Here is a 21,772-nt window from a genome sequence, read left to right as displayed (position 1 = left end):
GGTGAGGAGTACAAAGACAAGTGTGTCTTCCCTACAGTCAAGTATGGTGGTGGGATGTCATTGTTTGGGGCTGTATGAGGGTTGCTGCTGGCACTGGGGAGCTACAGTTAACTGAGGTAACCATGAATGCCAACATGTACTGTGATATACTCACGCACAGCATGATCACTTCTCTTCAGAAACTGGGCCACAGGACAGTATTCCAACATGATAACAACCCCAAACATACCTCCAAAAAGACCATGTCTACAGACTTAAACCCTATTGAGCATCCTCAGATGGAAGGTGGAGGAGCGCAAGGTCTCTTACATCCACCAGCTCCATTATGTCATCATGGAGAACTGGAATGTTGTCCCATGAAAAGATAGAATAAAATATTTACAAAAAATGTGAGGGGTGTACTCACTTTTGTGAGATACTCAAAGCACGCCATGTTTATCACCCCACCTGATAATGTGGAGAAAGCATCAATTTTTTCAAAGAACAAGAATCACTCAATACCTTTTTCTATGATATCTTCGGTTTGTGGCTCTCTATAGACAGGTGTGGGTTTTTAAAACTGCAAAACTGAGCGGTACAGGCTTGCAACAGTGAGGTGATAATTCAATATTTTCAAACTAGATTCAGGAGCATCGTGTGGCAGTTGTTGCCGTAGCTGCAAGTGTGTCACACAGCTGGCGAAGGCTGGATTATGAGACCCAAGGGTATGCAAGTTTGCAGGTTTTTGTTCCAGCCAAGCCTTCCTCCAGCTTCATTAGAATATGTGAATATCTGCTCAAAATTAAAACCTGCACACTCACAGCTCTCTGTGACACACTTTTTCCAGACTGTGGGGCGAGGAGGACTGTCTCGGTTGAAGCACCTGTCTCAGCAAGCGCGCTCACCCCCTGAAGTGTCCTTTAGTAAGACACTAAACCGTTAACAGCGCCGCGGGTCCTGTTATCTAGCTGAGACTGACCTTTGGTTTTCCTCCAGAACAGCAAATGAAACTAGAATTTCCCATTGGGGATCAATAAAGTTTAACATTAACATTTAGTACCTTAAGTAGGTTGGGGATGACAGTTTTTTGCATTAACATTCACGGACACATGATGGAGCCAGAGGATTACCTCTGGACAAGCACAGCGCACTGATCTGATCCTGACAGCAATGTGAAGAATGGAAAAAAATCTCAGATGTGCCAATTAAAATTTTAAAAAATGACCTAAAAGGAAAAAAATCAAAAAGCACCTAGTGTTAGCTCCCTCTCTCAGCACTCCCTGATTATTCTGATGCTGACCAATAAATCAAACCCCACTCCAAACTGTTAGCCAGAATAGCAGAATAACAGAATAGTGTGTGCATATAAAAAAAAACAAATAACATCAGAACTCTGAACAAATGCTATTCTTTCATAAGTTATCTTAAATAATCTTTAAAAATATACATAATTTTTTTTATTCTCAGGACTCTTAACAGTTTGTTAGTCTGGGGCATTTAGGTGTGTGCTAATGCTGAGATGTCATAGTGTGCAGCATCACAATTGGTGAAAACCAAACACAGCGTATCAGCACAGATACCTCCTACCAGCTGTCAAGCACGGTGGTGGATGTGTGATGGTTTGGACTTGTTTGCAGTCACTGAGTCAACCATGACCTCCTCTGTGGACCACAGTATTCCACAGTCAGAAGCTAAGGCCTGGCCGACACTGGATCATGCAACAGCACAATGATCCCAGGCACAGCACCAAATTGACAGCAGAATGTATTAAAAAGAAAGTATCCAAGTGTTGCTATGCCTCAGTCAAAGTTTAGACTGTTTGAAATGGTGTGTCAGGACCTGAAGACAAGCAATGCTGTCAGGAAGAAGGGGGCCAAAGCTGTTCCACTATAATGTGAGAGACTGAAAAAGTCATACAAAAAACAATTATTTCAAGTTATTGCAGATGGTGTTTTTACAAGCTGCAAGTACAAGTACTTAGTAGTTACATTGTATACAGTATGTTGTTCACATGCTAAAAATAGTAATTAAAACTGAGTGATTCCTTGACTGATTATAAGTACTGCCACTTATTGTTATTCACATATAGGCAAAAGGAAAATAACTAGCAGTCTTCACCCCTTTTCTGTACCTAAATATGAATGAAGGAGTCTCTCTGTGTGTATGTGTGCACCTGCCCCTTGCGTTTTTTTGAAATCCCTTCATCTACTTACATTATGGGTGGATTTCTGGCCATCTGACTGCGGTGTGGAGTGTGAAGATCTTTGGCTAAAGTGTTTTCTTGTTACACTTTCACTTCCTCAGAGGTCCTTCTTCTTCAGAACGTACTGAGCGTGCAGCTGATTCTTATCTCAAACTGTGTGCAGAGAAAATGTTGTTCAAATTAAAGTTAAATGTTAGCTGATGCATACAGGCTAACATCAGTTTATATATCGTCAAATTGAGATTACAGGGCTCCCTGAGCCTGATTCTGCCAGAGGTTTCTTCCTGTTAAAAGGGAGTTTTTCCTTCCCACTGTCATCACAGTGCTTGCTCATAGGGAGTTGATCTGATTGTTGGCTTTTTTCTTTTGTTGCAATATTATTGTGGGGTCTTTATCTTACAATATAAAGCACCTTGAGGCAACTGTTGTTCAATTGAATTAAATTGCAGCTAAATGTTGGCAACTGAAGCAAAAGTGTACTCAAGCTGGGGGCAAATTGTGTGACATAACTGACACACAAACCCTCCTGATATTAGCCTTTGTGTCCTTTTCCACACTTCGATCCACATAAACAGATGATCTGTTTACAACATAGTGCTAGATTAGGGAAACTATGGAAATACTACAGATGTGTTACTGTTGAAAAGAACTGGCTGCAACAGTATCCAACTGCTATCTGTGAACACGGTTGCAGTTTTCTGAAGATCCTAAGCTAAGTTATCACTGTGCTAGTATAGTTTAGCTATATTAGACATTAAAAGCCAGCAAATTAGTCTTTACTGCTACTAGCATCAGCTAAGATGGCGCTGTTAATCCATACAGGATTTCCACCTGTGGTGTTTCTATTAAATAAAGTTGAAAGAAAATGTTTGCGCTATTACATGGATTGACTTTCAAAGACAAACACAATCCACCTAAACTAATAACACACAAACAGGGGTACCTTTCAGGCCATTATTGAACATGCTGAGTAAACAGTCACACACACTCCGCTTAAAGTGACTTCAGTTATGTTGTTCCACTTAAGGAGATGAAATAGAAAATGTGGATTACAGGTTCTGCTCCCCATAAGTAAAGACAATCGAGTGTGTTCCTACCACACAGTGGGAGTTCAGGAATACAATATTAAAACACAGCTGTAAATAAATATTTTACCTTTATCTGAAGCATTTCTCGAAGGGAACATTTTAAGCTTCTATGTCCATTACTTTATTAAAAAAAAAAAAAAAAAAAAAAAAAAAAAAGCCTTTTGAAATCAGATGATTCTTGTCAATGCGCCCTGAAAAAGTAGAAGTAGATGTTTTCTCAAGGACAAGCAAACGCGCTCGATTTTAAGCTGCTAAACTTTGTAATTGTTATAAATTCTGTAATAGCTATTGATTTATAAATCATTCATAAAAGTGCGTTATTTTTTCCATTTTTGTTTTTATTTTTCTTATACAATTCATGTTTGCATTGAGGATTGAAGTCCTCCCAACTGTCAAAGGATGCCTGGAGAAAACCTGCACAGAAAGGCCCCTGATTGGCTTGTGGATTTAAAATCTCACCACTGTGCCATTTATTTGGATTTTTTTTTAAGTTTTTGACTCTTAAAACAACAGGCTTATTAATCAGTCCAACAACCAATTGCATCTTTCCTCATGACTCCATGCATGCTTTGAACAGCCCACAGTGTTGCTCAGAATGCAGCATAACCAGTCTGTAATCAGTGTGACATCCACTCCTGTTTTGTTTCTTTACTGACTGTATAAGCAAATTAACATCTTTCAAACTGTTGTGGTTGCACCAGGTTGCAGAAGAAATCCCACTAACAAATGCAGGCAAACCTGGTCTCAAAACAATATAAAATAAGTGTCCCTGTATTTTTGTTGAGTTGTTAGTGGATGCCCACTTCTCTACAGTTAATAAAAAGCTTTTAATGCAGGAAAAGTTGTGTGCAAAAAGCCACATGGATCATATTTTTAGCCCAAAATGCTCCGTGAGAGTAAAAAACATTCTCACCTTACTGTTCTCATATGGAAACCAGAGGCTTTCTAAACATGTTGCCTTAATTCAGTCGATTATTTTAATGTGTTTAAAATGGGAGTTAGGAAGTTGGAAGAAAACATTAAGGGTTGTCCAAGAGGTAATTTTTGCTCTCGAGGTCATGAACTAGTTCTTGTTAGAAGTGGAATTTATTGTAGTGACAGCTAGCCAAATGTGTTTTTCTGTGTCAGTGCATCAGAAGGAGGACGCTAGTTCATGGTGTTGACGTGGCAGCATGATTTCAAAGGCTCTGCACTTTCTTACACATGTACTCTCTTTCTGTCTCGCCACTGTTGTTCTTACTTTTCCCCCCCTTCCCTCCTTTGCCCCCCACCCACCCTCCAACCACCTCTTTTCCTTTTCCTCAGAAATTCCTGCTGGTGTGTCTAAGTGTGTGTGTGTGTGTGTGCTTACACGCTCACGACTACTGGGCCAGTTGCCGTGTGATGTGCAGCCAGCTCCTCCTAACATTTTCTCAGAATACTTCTTTGGGTTTCATGGTTGTGGATTCGAGTTGTAAAGCTCCAGAAATGAGTACATGAAGTATATCTGCGTGTGTCCAGCTGAACATTGGCGTGACAGACCAGACGCAGGCCTAACAGAGCCTGGCCAGTGCTTGGACCCGAGAATCTGCGTGACTGGAAATCACAAAGAGGCTCTATTAACAGTTGCTGAACAAAAACCAAAGAGAATGAAACACTCTGGAGAAGAAGTTTGACCAAAACATTTTATTGTGGAGGTAATGACACCTGCTCATTTGTTTCTGTGTTAAAAGTACATGCGTGTGCGTCTGTGTGTGTTTAATACCCTGTTTAACTACAGGGTGTGACTTAGTTATTTTCGAAGGGATGCTGGGATGGGAGTTACCAGCACTAGCGTTGGATAAAAATTGTACTGTAGAGGGGGAAAAAGCATTTTATCATAACCTAACCTAAAGGTATAATAAAACTATTGTACTCCTATGTAGACATTTAAACTTTGTGCAGTGTTCCAGGCTAACCAAGCGCAAGAGAGTGATAACAGCTATGGCTGAGCTACCTGGAGAGTTAATGACGAGAAAGAGGCATTAGCATGAACAAAGCAGTGAATTGTTTCATGGCGGCAACATTTTAAAGAACAAATAAACACTTTCACCCAAACCTGTGGAAAAGTGGCTCAGTGCATACACACTTCGTCTTGTCCTCTGTTGCCTCCTTTCTCTGTGTTTGTGTCTCAACTTTGCCACTGGTCAAATAAGCACACTGATCTGCATTTTTTTGTTCATCCATGACAGACAGACAGCACAAAGAGGGAGGTGCTAAAAACAAAAAGAGTAATATGGTTGCCACTTTATAATAGGGTTCATGCAAATAGACATTGTGGGGGATACTCACCCACCTCCCACAGAGAAAAAAAATAGGCAGAGGGCAGAGTTTCTGCAGATAAATTCACCATCACACAGTGGGTAATAGGCTGTAGTTGAAGGAATTTGGGATTTTTTAAATGACTGATTAATTAATTTTATTTCATTCCAGTCATATATAGATATATCCCAAACTAAACAATGTCACAGACTAAAACATATATGAAGAAAGACCATGATACTGTGGATGTAATAAGTACCACATTAAGATAATAATAAAAACTAATCATAAAGATCAGCTTATTTCCATTGTGGACCTTTTGGAAGCATTACATGACAGAAAGCCCAACAGAAAAAGTGCATGTAAAAAAAAAAAAAAAACAGTCACAAACTGGCTGACTAGAATTCTAATACATTATTTAACCATCACATTAAAATAGCAAACCTTACCTTAGTTATGCCTGTTACAAAATAGATACTGAGTTGATTGTGCAACACTCTTCTTTGTGTTTAACAAAAATATTAACATTTTTGCCTAAATTCAGCATATTTGCACAGAAGCATGATTTGTTCCAAAGTTTTATATTGTAATTTATAGAGTTTTTGTCTCTGTGTTTTAATGCTCAGAGTAACATATGGAAAATCACTGAGAGACTGCAAAGAGGTCTCCAAACCATTATAGAAGTATTGCTATGAATATTATACATGAGGTTTAAAGATAAGTGATCCACCACTACTGGAACACTTAACCATTTTAGTCTACAGAAGTTATTAAACACCAGACTTTGCTGATTTGGATAGTTAAGATCAGTTAAGAATATAAGGTACAAATTTATTTTGAGGTTTCTGTAAATGTGTATTGGGTCTCTCCTGAAGGCCGCTAAACCATGACCAGTTTGGTAAGATCGGAGCAGAGTATAACTTTTACATTTCTTTTGATGAAAAGGATGCCTTCTTCCCCCCAGCGTAAGAATCTAAATGTTGTAGTTTACTTTTAATACCAGTTGTACACATACTTGTTCTAAATTGCTAGCAAATTGGAAGGTTTTGGTTAATAGCAAAAATATATTTTCAGTCTACCCTACATGGAGTGAAAGCTTGTTTTCCTCAAACCAAAGGCTAACAGATTATAATTTCAGACACAATTGAATTATTCTTGGGATTTTTTTCACTGACTACAAGAGCAGACACAGCCTGAGCCGTGTTTTCACTCCATGTAGGGTAGACAGAAAATATATTTTTGCCATTAACCAAAAGCTTCCAATGTCTTAATTTCCCTGTTTCTATTGTAAAGCACATTGGTGTACCATTGGTTTTTTAAATGTGCAATATAAATAAAGTTGTATTGTATTGTATTGTGTTATTAGCATACTTGGAAAAAAAGTAATGGGCATAAAATAGAGCCTTGTGGTACACCACAAATAACATTTCCAAGAGGGGACTTTCAGGAGCCATTGTTTGAGTCTACATACTGTTTCATTCTGATAGATAGATGATATTTCTATACCTCGCTAAAATCCTAACCCTTTTGGTTCTAATGTTGCTTCTAGAACAGAAAGATCCAATCAAAAGCCTTTTGAAGGTCAGTCAATACAGCATCAAACATATTAAACCTTAGTTTTACCACAAAGGTATAGAGCAGTATCAGTTAAACACCCTGGTTTAAAACCTCTAAACCTAACTGGCAATATAGGTACAAAACTAGAGTGACCTTCAAAATTGCAGTCTCCTTTTTAAACAACGGTACAGCTCTGCCAATTTTGAAATCAGTTGGGGCAACTTTAGTTAATAATATATGTATGAAGACAGGGAGATATTAGCTGTAATCTTATTGTTATATTTAAATACTGAACCTAAAACCAAAATTTCTGTTCATAAAAGTGAAGAATATTTTCTTTAACATTGCAAGATACACGTTTGGTAATACCCAACCGTTTTTTCTTAAAAACCCTTTTTATTAAGCCCTTTTTGCCTTTAGCTGCTGCACGGTAAGTAATATTTCATAGCTTGATATATACAGCATGAGAATTGCTGCCATTCAATTTTCTGAACTTTACCCAATCACTTTACTAAGAAAATCACTGTACTGTACTGTACTGGTAGTGTACCTTGTTTAAGCCTATCAGCAGCTACAGCAGGTCTGAAAGTACATTGTGGAAAAGTATAAGGTGACCTGACCTCATAACATAAAGTGCCCATGAGATAATAGTTGTTGCAAACTCGTCATTGAAATTGAATTGAAATACATTTCATTACAACCATGTCTCACATCAGCTTGTGAAATACTCACAAAATTGAATCTACTGATTTGTGTTCATGGGCATGGGCAAACATGTCCAGTCTAAAAAATCAATTTGTGAGACAGTCATGGAATTTTTTCTGATTTGTGACCATGGAAACGACTTGGAATGCTTCCAGTTGTCTGTAGTAGTCGGCAGGTAGGAGGTGGTGGCATATATGCCACGTGGGACCGGTATTTTTTAACTTTCTTTTGTTTGGTTGTTTTTTTAACCATTATTTTCATTCTTTACACATTTGGCTTACAACAGAACTTTCATCATTTCTTTTCAATCCCTTTTTTTCCAGATCGCATAGATGAGAACGCTCATTAGAAGAATCTTAAAGAAAAAAGTGTTATGATGGCGTGAAACACACTTCCATTTGAAATGTATGAGTTTCAAAGTTAATCTGACTCTTACAAAAACAAAGGACAATCTGTGTCCATGTACATTAACAAATGGATTGCATTTCTTGACTATTTCATGACTTGCCCCGAGACTGGGTTGAATGATGAAAGATTAGTGGATGCCAATGAAATTTTCAGTAGATTTCTGTCTAATGTTTTACACACTCTCTCTTTCCTTCGCTCTCTCTGTGTATTTGTGCGTGTGTGTGTTTTAAGGCGTTTTAGAGGGTAGCCAGGTGGCATGTCGAGCAGATGTGAAATGCATTAACCAAAGTCACCTGCTGTCAGTGTGCGGTGGGGTTAAACTCACCCGACAAGAGACGTAAGAATCAGTACCTTCAGCTCTCTCCTGCTGCAGCTTAGTTTAGACACTGTTGTGTTCAAATGTGATATTTTATGTTTTGTTCACCTCCTTTTGCCAGTTTTTTCTATTTTGACTCATCTAACAGCTGTTTCTCGTTGCTGAGTTTTATTGTTAGAATTTGGGACGAGCCTTTTTTAAACATATTTTAAGATGTCATGTGCTGTTTATGTCATAGGCAATAAAAGGTATCATAAAATGTCTGCACAAGGCAGACACTCGGCTCAGGCATGCTTCCTGCAGGCTTGCTCTGCCGCACAGTATTTGTGAAATTTACACCGTCAGCAATCAGCTGCAATGTAAATAATACTGTTCTGCTGAATTTACTGTTTCAAGCATTATTGTGGCTCCTTATTGAAGTTATTATCTGCTGCAAAACCCAAAACCTCCACATGACTTGATTAAAATTTTAAGATTTAAACGCTAATGTGGGCAGGTAAATAATGCAACCTTAGTTTGCACTGTGGTAATGTAAAATGAGGTAACATGGCGGGTAAAGTGTTTAAATAAATTAATATTAGCACTGACATTAAGAAGTGGAACTGACCTAATTAAGATGGAGGATGCACCAACCAACAGGCGCACCTGCTTGCAAACGCACACATGAGCGTTCCCCTTCAGCAGCAGCAACCCTGCCACCAACATATATTATCCACAAAGAGCACAAAGCTGCTGATCTGTGAAGTCATGCCAGGAATTCGCAGCATGCATTTTATGAAGAAACAAACAAAAAAACAAAAAAATAACAAAATAAAAGTGCGATTCATGCCCTGACTTTTCTGAAAACAATACAGCGTGATGTGCTGTGTTTCCTTAGTTTGTTTATAGTTGAAGTTACATTAGGTCAAATATGAAATGATCTGCTTGTTATCATTGCTTTAACAGTTGTGTATTATGGTGAAATTGCAATTACTCATGGGAATTTTTTTAATCTTCTTTGGCAAGTGTTAAAAGTGGTAATATCTTCTCACTGCTTTCAAGAATGTGGGATCGCCAGAGGTTGATTCTGCTAGCTTTTCCACTGACTTCCTTGGGTCTCTGTGATCATACCCTGTATTTGTTTTTAAGTCTTCAAAATGTCGTCTAAAGAAGCAACATTATTGTTTCTGTAAATATGCAATTTAACCTGAACAACAGGGCAGACCTCTGCCAATGCAATGCCAGTTTAATGCCATGGAGCTTGTAAAGTAATCCACTGACATGTGGGGAAAGAGATATGGTTGAAATTTACAAAAAGTTGTGAAGCTGTAATAAAAAAAAAAGAAGAATGTGATTATCAAAAAAGTAAAGTCAAACTGAAATAAAGGAATTTAACATAAACCAACTTTACCATTAATGGATCCCTAAACCAGGAGGCCAACTCCAGGCCCTAAGAGTCAGTGTCCTGCAGGTTTTAGATATCACCGTGGGTCAACAAATCTGAATCAAATGATTAGTTCATTATCAGGCCTCTGGAGAACTTCAAGAAATGTCGAGGGGGTAATTTAGTCATTTAAATCAGATGTGATGGACACATCTAAGACCTGCTGGTCAACGGCTCTTGAGGCCTGCAGTTGGTCACCCCTACCCTAAACAAAAAACCCCAAACAAACAATAGGACTGCTTATAAAGAAAGAAAAATATGCTTGAAATTTAAAAATATTCAGGAAGTAAAATGTATAAAATATAAAATTAATATGCTGTTTTGCCATTTGGACTATGAAAAAGGGGGGAAAAACTTATAAAGTACAGCAAAGTAGAATGTACAACTTTTAAAGCGTCCATGAAATAAGAAAAAAACAAACAAAAAAACAGGGACAGAATGAAACACCTTAATAGAAGGGGTCCATCACTGAGCAGGCAACTGAACATGGTTAAACAAATAAGTAGTATAAGCTATTAGTGATTCACAGCACATTGCCTCATCACACAAAAACACAAAGAAAGAGAGAAATCTTGTTTTGTGGAAAAAGCAACACTTCTACAAAGATATCTGTGTAACTTTGGCCTGCCAGAGTAACTGGCTTTCACCCTGCACAACAATCCTAGACTTTAATTTTCTTCACTCTTGGCCTGACCTTCACCTGAAAGCTACTATTGGTGCAGCAGGTAAAGACGGAGGAGTGGTCAAAATACTGTAAACTGAATTGTAGCTTATGTGACTGACTAAGGCGGATAATTGGTTGTCTTTCAAATTGCTATTTGTTATGAAGTTGTAAATATAGTTGTAGTCACACAGCAGGGCTATTTACTAGCCTGGTAAACACCTGTTCGGTTATAGGTCCACCCCGCATGACGCGATGCTCCTGTTTTCTCTGACCTACTTTGCCCTCTCAAATCGCTCACCAGCGATCCTTCCTGAGCTCTCAGAAATACAGGCGTAGTTTATCTCCAGGCCCGTTTCAGTACTTCTGCCAAACCAGACTGATCGAAAGTGACACACATTTGCTTTAAAATGGAGAGAGTACAGGGAAGGGGAAACAATGAGGGTATGGAGAAAACGCTAATGAAAGGGAGCAGAGCTGCGGGCTGATGATGTTGTAAAAAGCAGTGGTTTCAATCAAGAAAACATTTCTTTGTTCCTTTGTGACTGCTTCTGTAATAAATAACTTGAGCAATGTTTAATTGTGAGCATCCTATTGCTGATTTATGCTGCCGCTGCAGCTGTTGTCAGCGCTGCCACAGTTATTGTTGATGCCGCTGCTGTTAGGGTTTGTGGGAGGGAGCTGAAGTCTAATGTGAGAGGTTGCTGGCTGCGGTTGTCCCTTTGTTTACTGTTGTTTAGTCTAGTATTTATAGGTACAGTGCTGCATGGTTCATCTAATTATACTGGACGCCATAGGGATAATTGCTGTAATGACTGGTTGGCTTTCTAGAACATTCGTAGCTGTTTTCCTCTCCATTCACTTTGCTGTGCAACTACACAATAAGGGAGTTTGTGTATGTGTGTGTGTGTGGCTGTAAGTTTTCACATATATCTGTGCATGCTTCTTCAGTGCGTGATTGCATGTAGGTGGCGCCAGGTCGCATTTTTCGTGATGATGATACAGATTTCCTTCTCAGCAATGAACTTTGATAGAGACCTGGGTCTTCTGCAACCTCCACAGCTCACTTAACATGCAGAAACAGACCCCAGGAATGTTCCTTAATCAACCTTAATTATACTTTCCCAGACTCTGCTGCTCCCAGGTCAGCTGTTAATCCAGGCTTTGGGTTCAAAAGTTCGGAGTGTCGTTTGTTCAGACAGTGAGGGCCCCTAAACACTTTCTGGCAAATACTAAACAACTTAAAACACCCACGCAGCTCGAATTCGCCATTATGTCTTCAGCTGTGCACCTACATATAAATGCCTGCACACGCTGATGATAATGAGGATCTATGTTGAACTGTGTTTCTGTGCCATGGCTCCGTCGAACTATTAAAATTCTGAACATCCCTGGCATTTAGTTTTATGTTTTTGTGGTGTAGCTGGTTTGCAGCTGCATAAAGAGAATGCAGAGCGTGGCAGGTACCGTCGGTAAGCTGAATTTGCACATCTCTAAGAAAGGCTGCTGTCTGTGTTGTTTGCCCATCTGCCTCACACTCACATGTAAACAAGAAAGATTTCTGATCCAGTCCCACTCAGAGGAGCAAGTGGAACTTGTTCGGTAAAGCATAAAAGTAATTCAGCCCAGATCTAGTCAAATACACATGTGGAGTGCGGATGTTATCGGCATAGTTTGGAAGTAAGTCTGACACGTTTTCAAAACATCGTGTGCTGGGTTGAAAGTGTGCTGGATGGGTCAGCGAAGTCTGACAGGAGAAAAACAGCCTGGTGTGTGCTGAAAATCTACATCTCATCTTGTCCGTCCATGAACCCACAAGTGCAAAAGACTGCTTGTTTACACACGGACAACTGGGTTGAAACTATTTCATGAATTTACCTGAAAATTGCATTTGTGAAAACGTAGAAATAAGCTGCTGCTACACATTAGCATTAGCCTACTTCTGCTTTAGGCTCACGTTCAAGGACTGTGTAAGGATTGTGTCCAGCCAGACAAATGCACATTAATACATGATTTTTGGGAGTAACAATATTAGAAAAAAATGCTGCAAAAATACTGCCTCAAAGCAAGAAGATTCTCAGTTTGAATCCTCCACCTGCTTTACAGGTCCCTTTCAAAAACACATTTCAAAAATATTGCTGCACCTATTTCCTGTTTTCCTAGCAAGATGTAAAGAATGAGGGGTGGCTCAAGACTTTTGCACAGCACTGTATCTTTATTATTTATCATTTTTATTTATGAGCAAGTACTTTATATTCCTCAGGCTGATCAAACAATCTTAAAAAAATGAGCTACAGACTTCTTATGGGAGAATATCAACCACAGTGCCAGTGTGTACATGTATACACTTAAAACTGGACCTCATGGAAGGTTACAAATTGATTAAAAATGTAAAGGAAAATGTAGGACAAGGGCTCAGAGTGACTTACAAAGTCAAAAATGGTCACAACTTAGAGTTTGTCCTAAATAGTGTCACTAATACTTGATAATAAATACAGTTTACATTTTCATGTACGTCTGAATTAGATATGAAGCTCTGTATAATTTCTACAAAAGATTGTAAACTCAAGGTTCATTCCTGCGTTGCAGTTTTTGGTATGCTAAACTAAAAATATCTTCCAGCCAGTGTATCAGTTAGGCTCTAGGATTAAACTAAATGTACATATGAAATAAAAAAAGGCATTAGGGACTGTTATTTGATGACAGCTTTGGCAAGGAATGGGAAGTCAAGAGACAAATGAGTTGATTATGGGAGATAGAGACTTTCAGCAGCTGTTGTGTGTCTGTGTGTATGTTTAGTTGGAGGGCATTTGTGTCTGAATATCGATCGCTATTGAGCAGAGCAACATCTGAGAACCGAGGTACTGCCAGCTTCCTCTGTGGCCAGTTGCTGCTGTCATCTCTTCATTTCATTATAAGCAGTCGTTTTAGCTTTATCATGTACTTAACTCACTTGGCTCATTATGTCTTGCAGCAGTCCTCAAGGCAAATATGCCAATGAGTGCATGTCTGCTGCCTGTATGGGAATGAGAATGCTTGCATACACCATAACAAGTCAAACACAGAGCCAGCAATGAGGCGGTTAAACTGTAAATAATGTTTCCACCAACAGGTCAGATTAAATCACTGTTTTCATCATAATTATTCTCTTTAACGATGCATTGGTTTCAAGCCGCGAGCATGAAATCTGGATTTCCCATGCCGGTGTTGGGACTTATGTGTGTATCGCATGCTAGCAAAGTATGCTTCCAATTAGTTTTCACCTTTTTTATTAAAAACTCTAAAATTTACGTACAGCCAAACCTTATTCCTGAATGTTACAGTTCTGTTCAAAAGTTTGCATACACTGATACACTGTCTTTATACTTGATGAGTACAAGACCGATTGACTTCTTATTAGCAGTGATCCTAGTTGACTACAACTGGTAGTTCCCCTTTGCCAGATTAAAATGATTTGACAGCACTGGATTGATCAATGCTCAAAACAATGGGAAATTCCAAAGAACTCAATGGAGATCTAAGAAGGATAATTGTAGATTTGCAGATGCTGGGAGGGTCTCTTGGAGCCATTTCTAGAACTGCAGATCCAAAGATCATTCTTTAAACAACCATACTTGCACTTTTGACACATCCAAATAACTTGCACACAGTGCAAGTTATTTGGATGTGTCTTGAAGTCTTGAAGCAATGATCAGTTAACACAGCAGGGGGGTAATTTGAGAGATCAAAACAGAATGCTGTAAAGGGAGCACCGGTTATGGTTTCAAAGGTAGGTGATTACACTGGAGGGTGGACTTGCAGGCAGGTAATATAGGTGAATAGTGATTGATTGGTTCTGAAGGCTAATGGTACAGTAAGGAATCAAAGGAGAAGCTTCTTTCAGAGAGCGAACACACTTGGGAATACTCAAGGAAATTTCTGGAGTAACTAGAAAAACACAGACGTAAAATTGAGAGCTGAAATACCAAAACCGAAGATGGCAATCTGGTGGTGATTAGTGGCTGGAGCTGGTCCTTAAGTACTGCCACGACAATGAGTAGATCTGAAACAGGTGTGTGCTAAGCAGTGCAGGAACAGGATGCTCCACCCATAGGGTGGCGTTTAGGTGGACCTTAAGCAACTGCTTCAGGAGACAAAATGTGAGTGGAAAAGATACATACAAACACGAGACCTGACCAGCTTGAGAACCATGACAGAAGAACCCAGGAACCACCCTGCCATGAACTGTAAACTGCTGGAACACCAGCGTCACTGTCCACAGGACTGTCCAAGCTCCTACCACCAGAATGAGTGTGTGTTAGGCCACAACTGTTTCATTACAAAACCACACTCCATAGGAAAGGAAAGGTTGATCGTTACAGTCAGAAAAGACTATGTTTAACCTTCCCTCCACTCCATTTCTGATGCTCAGGTAAAGGTTAGCAATTTTTTGTTGAAGCAAAGAAAATGATCAGTGTGTTAAACCATGTTTGTCAAGAAGGGATTGACAAAGAATTTGCTGAGAGAAGGAATTACTGTGAGAGACAAACGGAGTAGAAGAACAGAGTTGAGAAGAGATAATGATGCAGCTGGTGTGTGAGCCCCTGAGAGTTCTGGGAAAGGCGGTTTTGTGTCCCGTGGCAGAGATCACATGATGGCTTTGTTGTCACAAAACCAGGTAAAGGATGTCAACAGCAGAAACATGCGGGCATCTTATTCTGATTTCATCCTCATTGGGTAGTCGCCTTGATTCACCTTTCAGGCCATCCATCAACCTGTTGTCATGTGGCAAAGCTATGAGCATCTGTGCATGTGTGGACCTGTTTGGAATTCTTTCCAGCAGACACAAAAATAGATGCTTTGTGGATGTGATGCAAGTCTTTTTAATTTCTCAATACAGTCTCTTGTGTCACAATTTGTTACAGGCAATATGGAGAAATTTAGATTTGTAGTGTTGTACTCTATTCTGATTAGATTTTCAGCCAATAAAATGTTATTTTGGTGACATTGAGTGGTCGCAGACACATTTTTAAAGCAGAAGGAAGAAACTGGTGAAAGAAGCAAATTTTCTATAGAAAAGGAACATGGCCACGCAGCAGTCCACAGAGCCTGTGTAACACAGTGGCAGACGGCAGAGAGGTGGTCAAAGTCTGTTGTGTAAGCGGTGGGAGACTTTGAACTATACCTTCTCCTGTTACACAACCAGTGAGGGCACCTGTACTCGCTGCCCTGCCATCTCTTTAACCGGCACCTGGTGAGTGTTTGTTGTCAGAAACCAGTCTATCAGTTTGACCCCCGCGCCTGTTCTTGCAGAAATGGCAGCCTTTTCCTTCCTGTCGCCGCTCATCCTTGGAGCAGAAATGCCAGCGAACACTGAGAGGGCTCTCTCTGTACCTCCGTCCCTCTGACCTCCAAGAAGTTGAAAGAGAGACGATGCAGAGCTTGGAGTCAGAGTGGAGGATGATGGAAATCTCTAAGCAGCGTAATGGTATTGACCTCCTCTACAGAAAGAAAACAAATATCTGCCAGGATTGTATATTGTATGTGGCCTCTGCTAACCCATACTGTATAGGTCTGAGAACTGGGAATTGGTTCCAGTTAAAATCCAAATTGTCCATTCTATAGAAATTAAAAGCCTCCAAGCTTATCAGTTCTTCCTATTAATGCCGGCATACTTGCACCTTTATTTACTCTGTTACTCTGCAACCTTACAGAAGTCAATGAAGGTCAATAAAGAATATGTCCTACAAGTAGAATCCATATTGCTATTGTTATCAATAAAACCTCACCAATATTCACCTCCAATCAATTTTAGGGAGGTCTTTTATGTGGCTTGCCTTCAGATATACTGTAGAAATAGAGATGTGGAAAAATAAAAAGCCATGTGGACAAATAGCCTGACTGAAAAGGGATGAGGAAGCATGAGTGGGAGAATCAGATGAGACAAAAAGAAAAGAAAATGCATCAGGGACAGAGGGTTAGTGTGACATTGAGAGGCAGAGAAGAGAGATCTCAGCTCTGTCAGGCTGCTTCAAACGGCACAGATAGATGGTTCGTGGCTCTTTCCCGGTCTAATGATCACCCCCCAGGCTCGGTGTCTTCTTTACGTCTTCTTTACGTGAAAAGAGGTAACACACCTCCCAAATGTCAGACTTTCACGATACCGCTGTTCTGTCGTTAACAGATATTTTGGTTTTGTGTTTTATATGCGCCAAGATTTTATTCCTGCACAAACACGAGCCGAACTACTGAGGCAATATGGTTTTTGTAAATTATTTTTCTACACCACATTCTCTTAATCTATACCCAGTGCACAGTCTTTGATCTATATTTTAGACAGTCAGAGTCCGTGTCCAGAATAGATAAAGCTATCACAAACTTGACACTCTTGTCTCATAAAACCTGGCAACTTTGTTCATAAATTATTTCATGCCAGGGAGAACTGTGGCCGTGAGGGTTTTGGAGGAGACCTTTAGCTGAGCAGACACTGCTTTACACCTATAATATAAATTAAGTGTGGGCAGGGGAGGGGAAGGGATGGACACCTGAACCTTATCCACAAAGCAGTAGCTGCAGCCTGACTTTACCAGCTCATGATTTATTAGCGCCAGATAGAGCAAGGCTAAGACCTGAATGGTAAAGTCCTTCTCCGGTGACCTTATGGGCATTTTTTAAACAAACAAACGGTTAGTTTCTAGGAGAAATAGCATCAGGAAATCTGACCTGACAATTTCTGAAGATTATCTTGCATTGCATTCCTTCTCTTTACAGAGAAGCTCCGATATTTAAATAAGGTAATGAGGTTGCCAGCAAGGGATCCGAGTGGATTATATTTTGATTTCTGCTGAATATGTCTCTGCCATTATGTGTTCATTAAAAAAAAAGAAAAAAGTAGGTTGAAAGGATAATTACTTTTTATTTCATCTTGGGATGCTTCACACTAATATGGCTCTACAAGTAAAGCTATCAGGGAACATAAGAGTCACACGAATGCATATGGAGCACAAGCTCCAGACAGTATTCCAGAAAAGTTATCTGATGGCTCATGCACTGAATGGAAGCTGTTCAGTGGTGCATACCCTAAAAAAAATATCTCCAGTTTTCTTCCATGAGGTACCCAGATGTCAAGATCATGGAGAGAACACATGATTGAGATTTACAGCATTGGTCTGACTTTCTGATGAATCAAATGAATCAGCTTAAATAGAATTATCGTTTGGCTTCTTTAGGCTTCTACATTTAATGTCAACAAATGCAACCAATGATAACAAACTAAAAAGGTTAAGTTTGCAAGGTTTGTAATACTAATACTGTAATACGTGTTACATGCTTTAGAGAAGTATTTCTTTTTCATTTATTCAATGTAAGACAATAATGCACACTGAACATGGAAGACAGTTTGGCCACTTTATATTTGTTGTCTCTTTTTTTAATTGGTTAATTTTTCTTTTTAGCACAGGTGAAGAATATGGAATTAGCATGACCCACAGAGACGATTTCTACCTTAGTGGGATGAAATAAATTATAAAATATTTTCATATAGTAACAATATTACTTTGCTAACTGGCTAAAGACTTTTATTCCAGATTAATCTAATCTGAAACTTTCACCTCTACAAGCAGCGAAACTTGGAAAGCAGTAAAAATTCTCCGCTATGGGACCCAAAACAGAAAAGGTGTGAAAGCTTCCCTGTGCTGACAGGCATACACAGATGTTCTACTGAGATACTGGCAGCAAAACCGAGCTCCCAAAACACACAGAAAAAATATGTTGCATCTGTTACAAATTTTATGTAACTTTCTATCCGACATTGTCAGTAAAAGCTAGAGTAATCAACATGAACGTGTAATTGTCACATGGATCAGTCTCCATATAGGGTTAATGGAAAAAACAAACAAACAGAAGACACGTTAAAACACACGTGTTGCAGCAGATATGATGATCCAGTTCTGAACTTTAACATACAGCTTTCTGTATACAGCCGGTTGTTCATTGTGCTACTTGAGAATCCACTGAGCCTGAACTTTACCTGGCACCCATAAAATAGTCAGACCTTGAGCAATACAATAACCCACTCCAGCTTCCAATAGAATTTTAGTTTGAATTTTTATATATTATGTTTTAGAAAGAGCTATCTCATAACAACAGCCACCATTAAGCTATGTATAATATTCAAAATTCCAGCTAGTACTTCTCATAGCTATCTTGTAGGGTAAAAGGCTAAGCATTGTGTGAGCCAAACAGTGCTCTCTCTGTAATCTATAAATTCCAACTATAAGTTTTAAAGCAAATGTAATTCTCAGAGCAGAAGTGATTGGAAATTACAGCAAATTTAAAAAACAAACCAAATAAAATGTCAGTCTTACGGTTTTAAACTAACTTCTTCTGTATTTTCCTTTGTTTTTGTTTTTTTATCACTATAAATATTTACATTCCTGCACTATCTCATAGTTTAAGGTCCTTACCAGATATCTGTGGCACTTTGATTTTAATTGTGTTATTTTTATTTATTGTAGATTGTAATATTCTTACTTTTTATCATGCTGCTGTATCACAAACATTTCTTGCAGGATCAATAAAGCATCAAACACAAATTATAATTAGCCATCTATCCCTTTTCTACCACTTATCCAGGTTCAGGTTGTGGAACAGTAGTCTAAACAGAGAACCCCAGACTTCCCTCGCCCCTGCCACCTCTTTTAGCTCATCCATGGGTTCAACAACTTTATGCTTAAGCCAGCCAAGGGATATAATCTCTCCAGCGAGTCCTTGGTCTGCCCCGGGTCCTCCTCCTGGTAGGAAATGCCAGAACCACCTTAACTGGCTCCTTTCGATGTGGAGCACTAGCGGATCTACTCCACGTCCCTCTCAACTGACCAAGCTCCTCACCCTATCTCTAAGAGAGAGGCCAGCCACTCTTCAAAGGAAATTAATACTAATTAATTAATTAATACTAATCAATACTGCCACTTGCATCCACAAACTCATTCTTTCAGTCACTACTGAGGTTTGTGACCATAGGTCAGAGTAGGAACATAGACAGACCAGTAAATTGCCAAAATTGCTTTTATGTTCAGCTCTCTATTCACCACAACAGATCTACCCAAATACTTCTGTCATGCTCTGCTCTCTTCTCACTTGAGAACAAGACCATGAGATACTTCCCCCCACTAGGGGCAGCAATTTGTCCCGAACTTGTAGTGGGCACTCCACTTTTTTCCCGTTGAGAAGCATTGTCTTGGACTTGGAGGTGTTAAATCTCTCTCCCGCTGCTTCACACTTGACTGTGAAGCTAAAGGTCAACTGATGAAACCAACTGAACCACATCACCTGCAAAAAGCAAAGATAAAATCCCGAGGCCACCAGAGTGGCGACCACCTCAACGTGGCTACGCTTGGATATCCTGTCCATACGCTTCAGTCCCTGGGCTCCAAAAAGAGTTTGTGGGATAATGATTATAAAAGGCAAAATTTAAAGCTGTTAACATTGATTGACAGATAAGTGCAGGTTTTAGCTATCCACACAGGAACAATGGTAACAAACTTCAAAAAGGGAAGGTAGTGTGCGAGGCACTTGATTATTGTTGCACACAAATTTCCTTGAAACCACAAAGTGTAATTTTTACACTAGTTCTTGCGTTGTCACAAGGGGTTAAAGTGGGATTTGGCAGGTGGGGGAACCCTAACACCAGGTGTAGTGGTGCAGCATGGGCAAAAGAATCCGTTTGAAATAAGTCAAAGTTGATTTGTGAGCTCCAGAAGATTTTTCCTTCAGTACAGATGATCTGTGCTGATGGTCAAATATTTACAGCCCTTTGTGGATTTATCCAACTGTAAACTACTAGACAATACTGAAGCTAGCATAAAAGCAAGAATGCTGTGAGTGAAGCGAACCAGCATCATCACTTTGAATTTAAATTGATGTCTGCTACTGCTGAAGCAAACTAACATGAACACCACATAGTGCACAGCTGTAAATTTTACCTCAGTACTGCAAACTGACCAGCATAGCCTGCAGTAAACATCCTGGCATTTTCATGCAACCTTTGAATAACGCAAAATTAGCGTAGCAAGGTGTTTCACAAAAACATAATTCAGCAAAACATCAAACAAAAATCCCATACCTTATTGTAAAACTGTAAAATTAGTTAATACGTGACATGTAAGACTTCCAGTATGTCATGTCACTTGTTGAGCAGTTCTCACCTTTGAAAATAATCTCTCACCTTCCTCTCCTCTCCTGGCTGTCTTCCATATTTTCTCTCAGTGTTGCACAATCATCTTTTATTTTTTCTGTCCCTGGGAAACACAGCTCAGACACATTTTGTGACAAACTCTGCAAAAACCGTTTATATGTCTGCTGATATTTGTTGCACTGTTTAAAAAGCTGCATTTGAAATTACCTGCCACTTAAAAACCAACCCAAAAATGCTACCCCATACATGCTCGCTCTGCTTCTGTAGTGCTAGCTGGATGCTGAAGTACCACGAACGCCACTTTGACATCTGCACTGTGAAGGTGTCGCAGGCATGAGAAGGAAAAAAGGATGTGGTGAAGGTGTAAGCAGCTGTGGGATGTCATTATTTTCTTATTACTGAGCAAGTATCTCCATGCTGTCACTGGAAGCAATGCCAGGCTGTAGCACAGGAAAAATGAACTCATCTGACAGTACCTGCCTATCAGATTTACATGCCCATCAGATGAAGGGGGTGTGGAACCGTTTGCATATTGAGTCATGAGCTTATTTGTGTATTTAAAATCCCTGGCTAGCTGTTTCCCAAGTTAAGCTAATTGATCCAACAATAGCACCATATTTAAAAGACATTAATGGTGCCAAACTATAACCCTTCTACTCCAAAAGCGAGATCACTAACAGGACATTAATTTAACTGAAGGCCTGGGAATCTTGTTTTTTCCCCAAGACGTGTTAGTTTGACCTCTTCAAGATTATTTTTTTTCCAGTCCTCCAACTCTGAAGCCAAGCTCAGGCACGCAGAGTTTTAAATGAGCGACAAAAAGCTCTCCAGAAGCCTTAACTCTCTCCCGTCAAGTTACATGCAATAATATCAAGACATGAGGTGGCCTTTTTAAAATCTGTGTTGAGCGTGTGGGGAGGAAAACGCAGGAAATTTGTCTGTGTCGTGCCCTCCTTTTTTCCCTCACGCCGTGGATGT

The sequence above is a fragment of the Oreochromis aureus genome, linkage group 2, assembly GCF_013358895.1.
Source record: "Oreochromis aureus strain Israel breed Guangdong linkage group 2, ZZ_aureus, whole genome shotgun sequence".
Classification (NCBI taxonomy): Eukaryota; Metazoa; Chordata; class Actinopteri; order Cichliformes; family Cichlidae; genus Oreochromis; species Oreochromis aureus.
The sequence above is the reverse complement of the archived record's forward strand: the minus strand, read 5'-3'. Positions refer to the sequence as shown.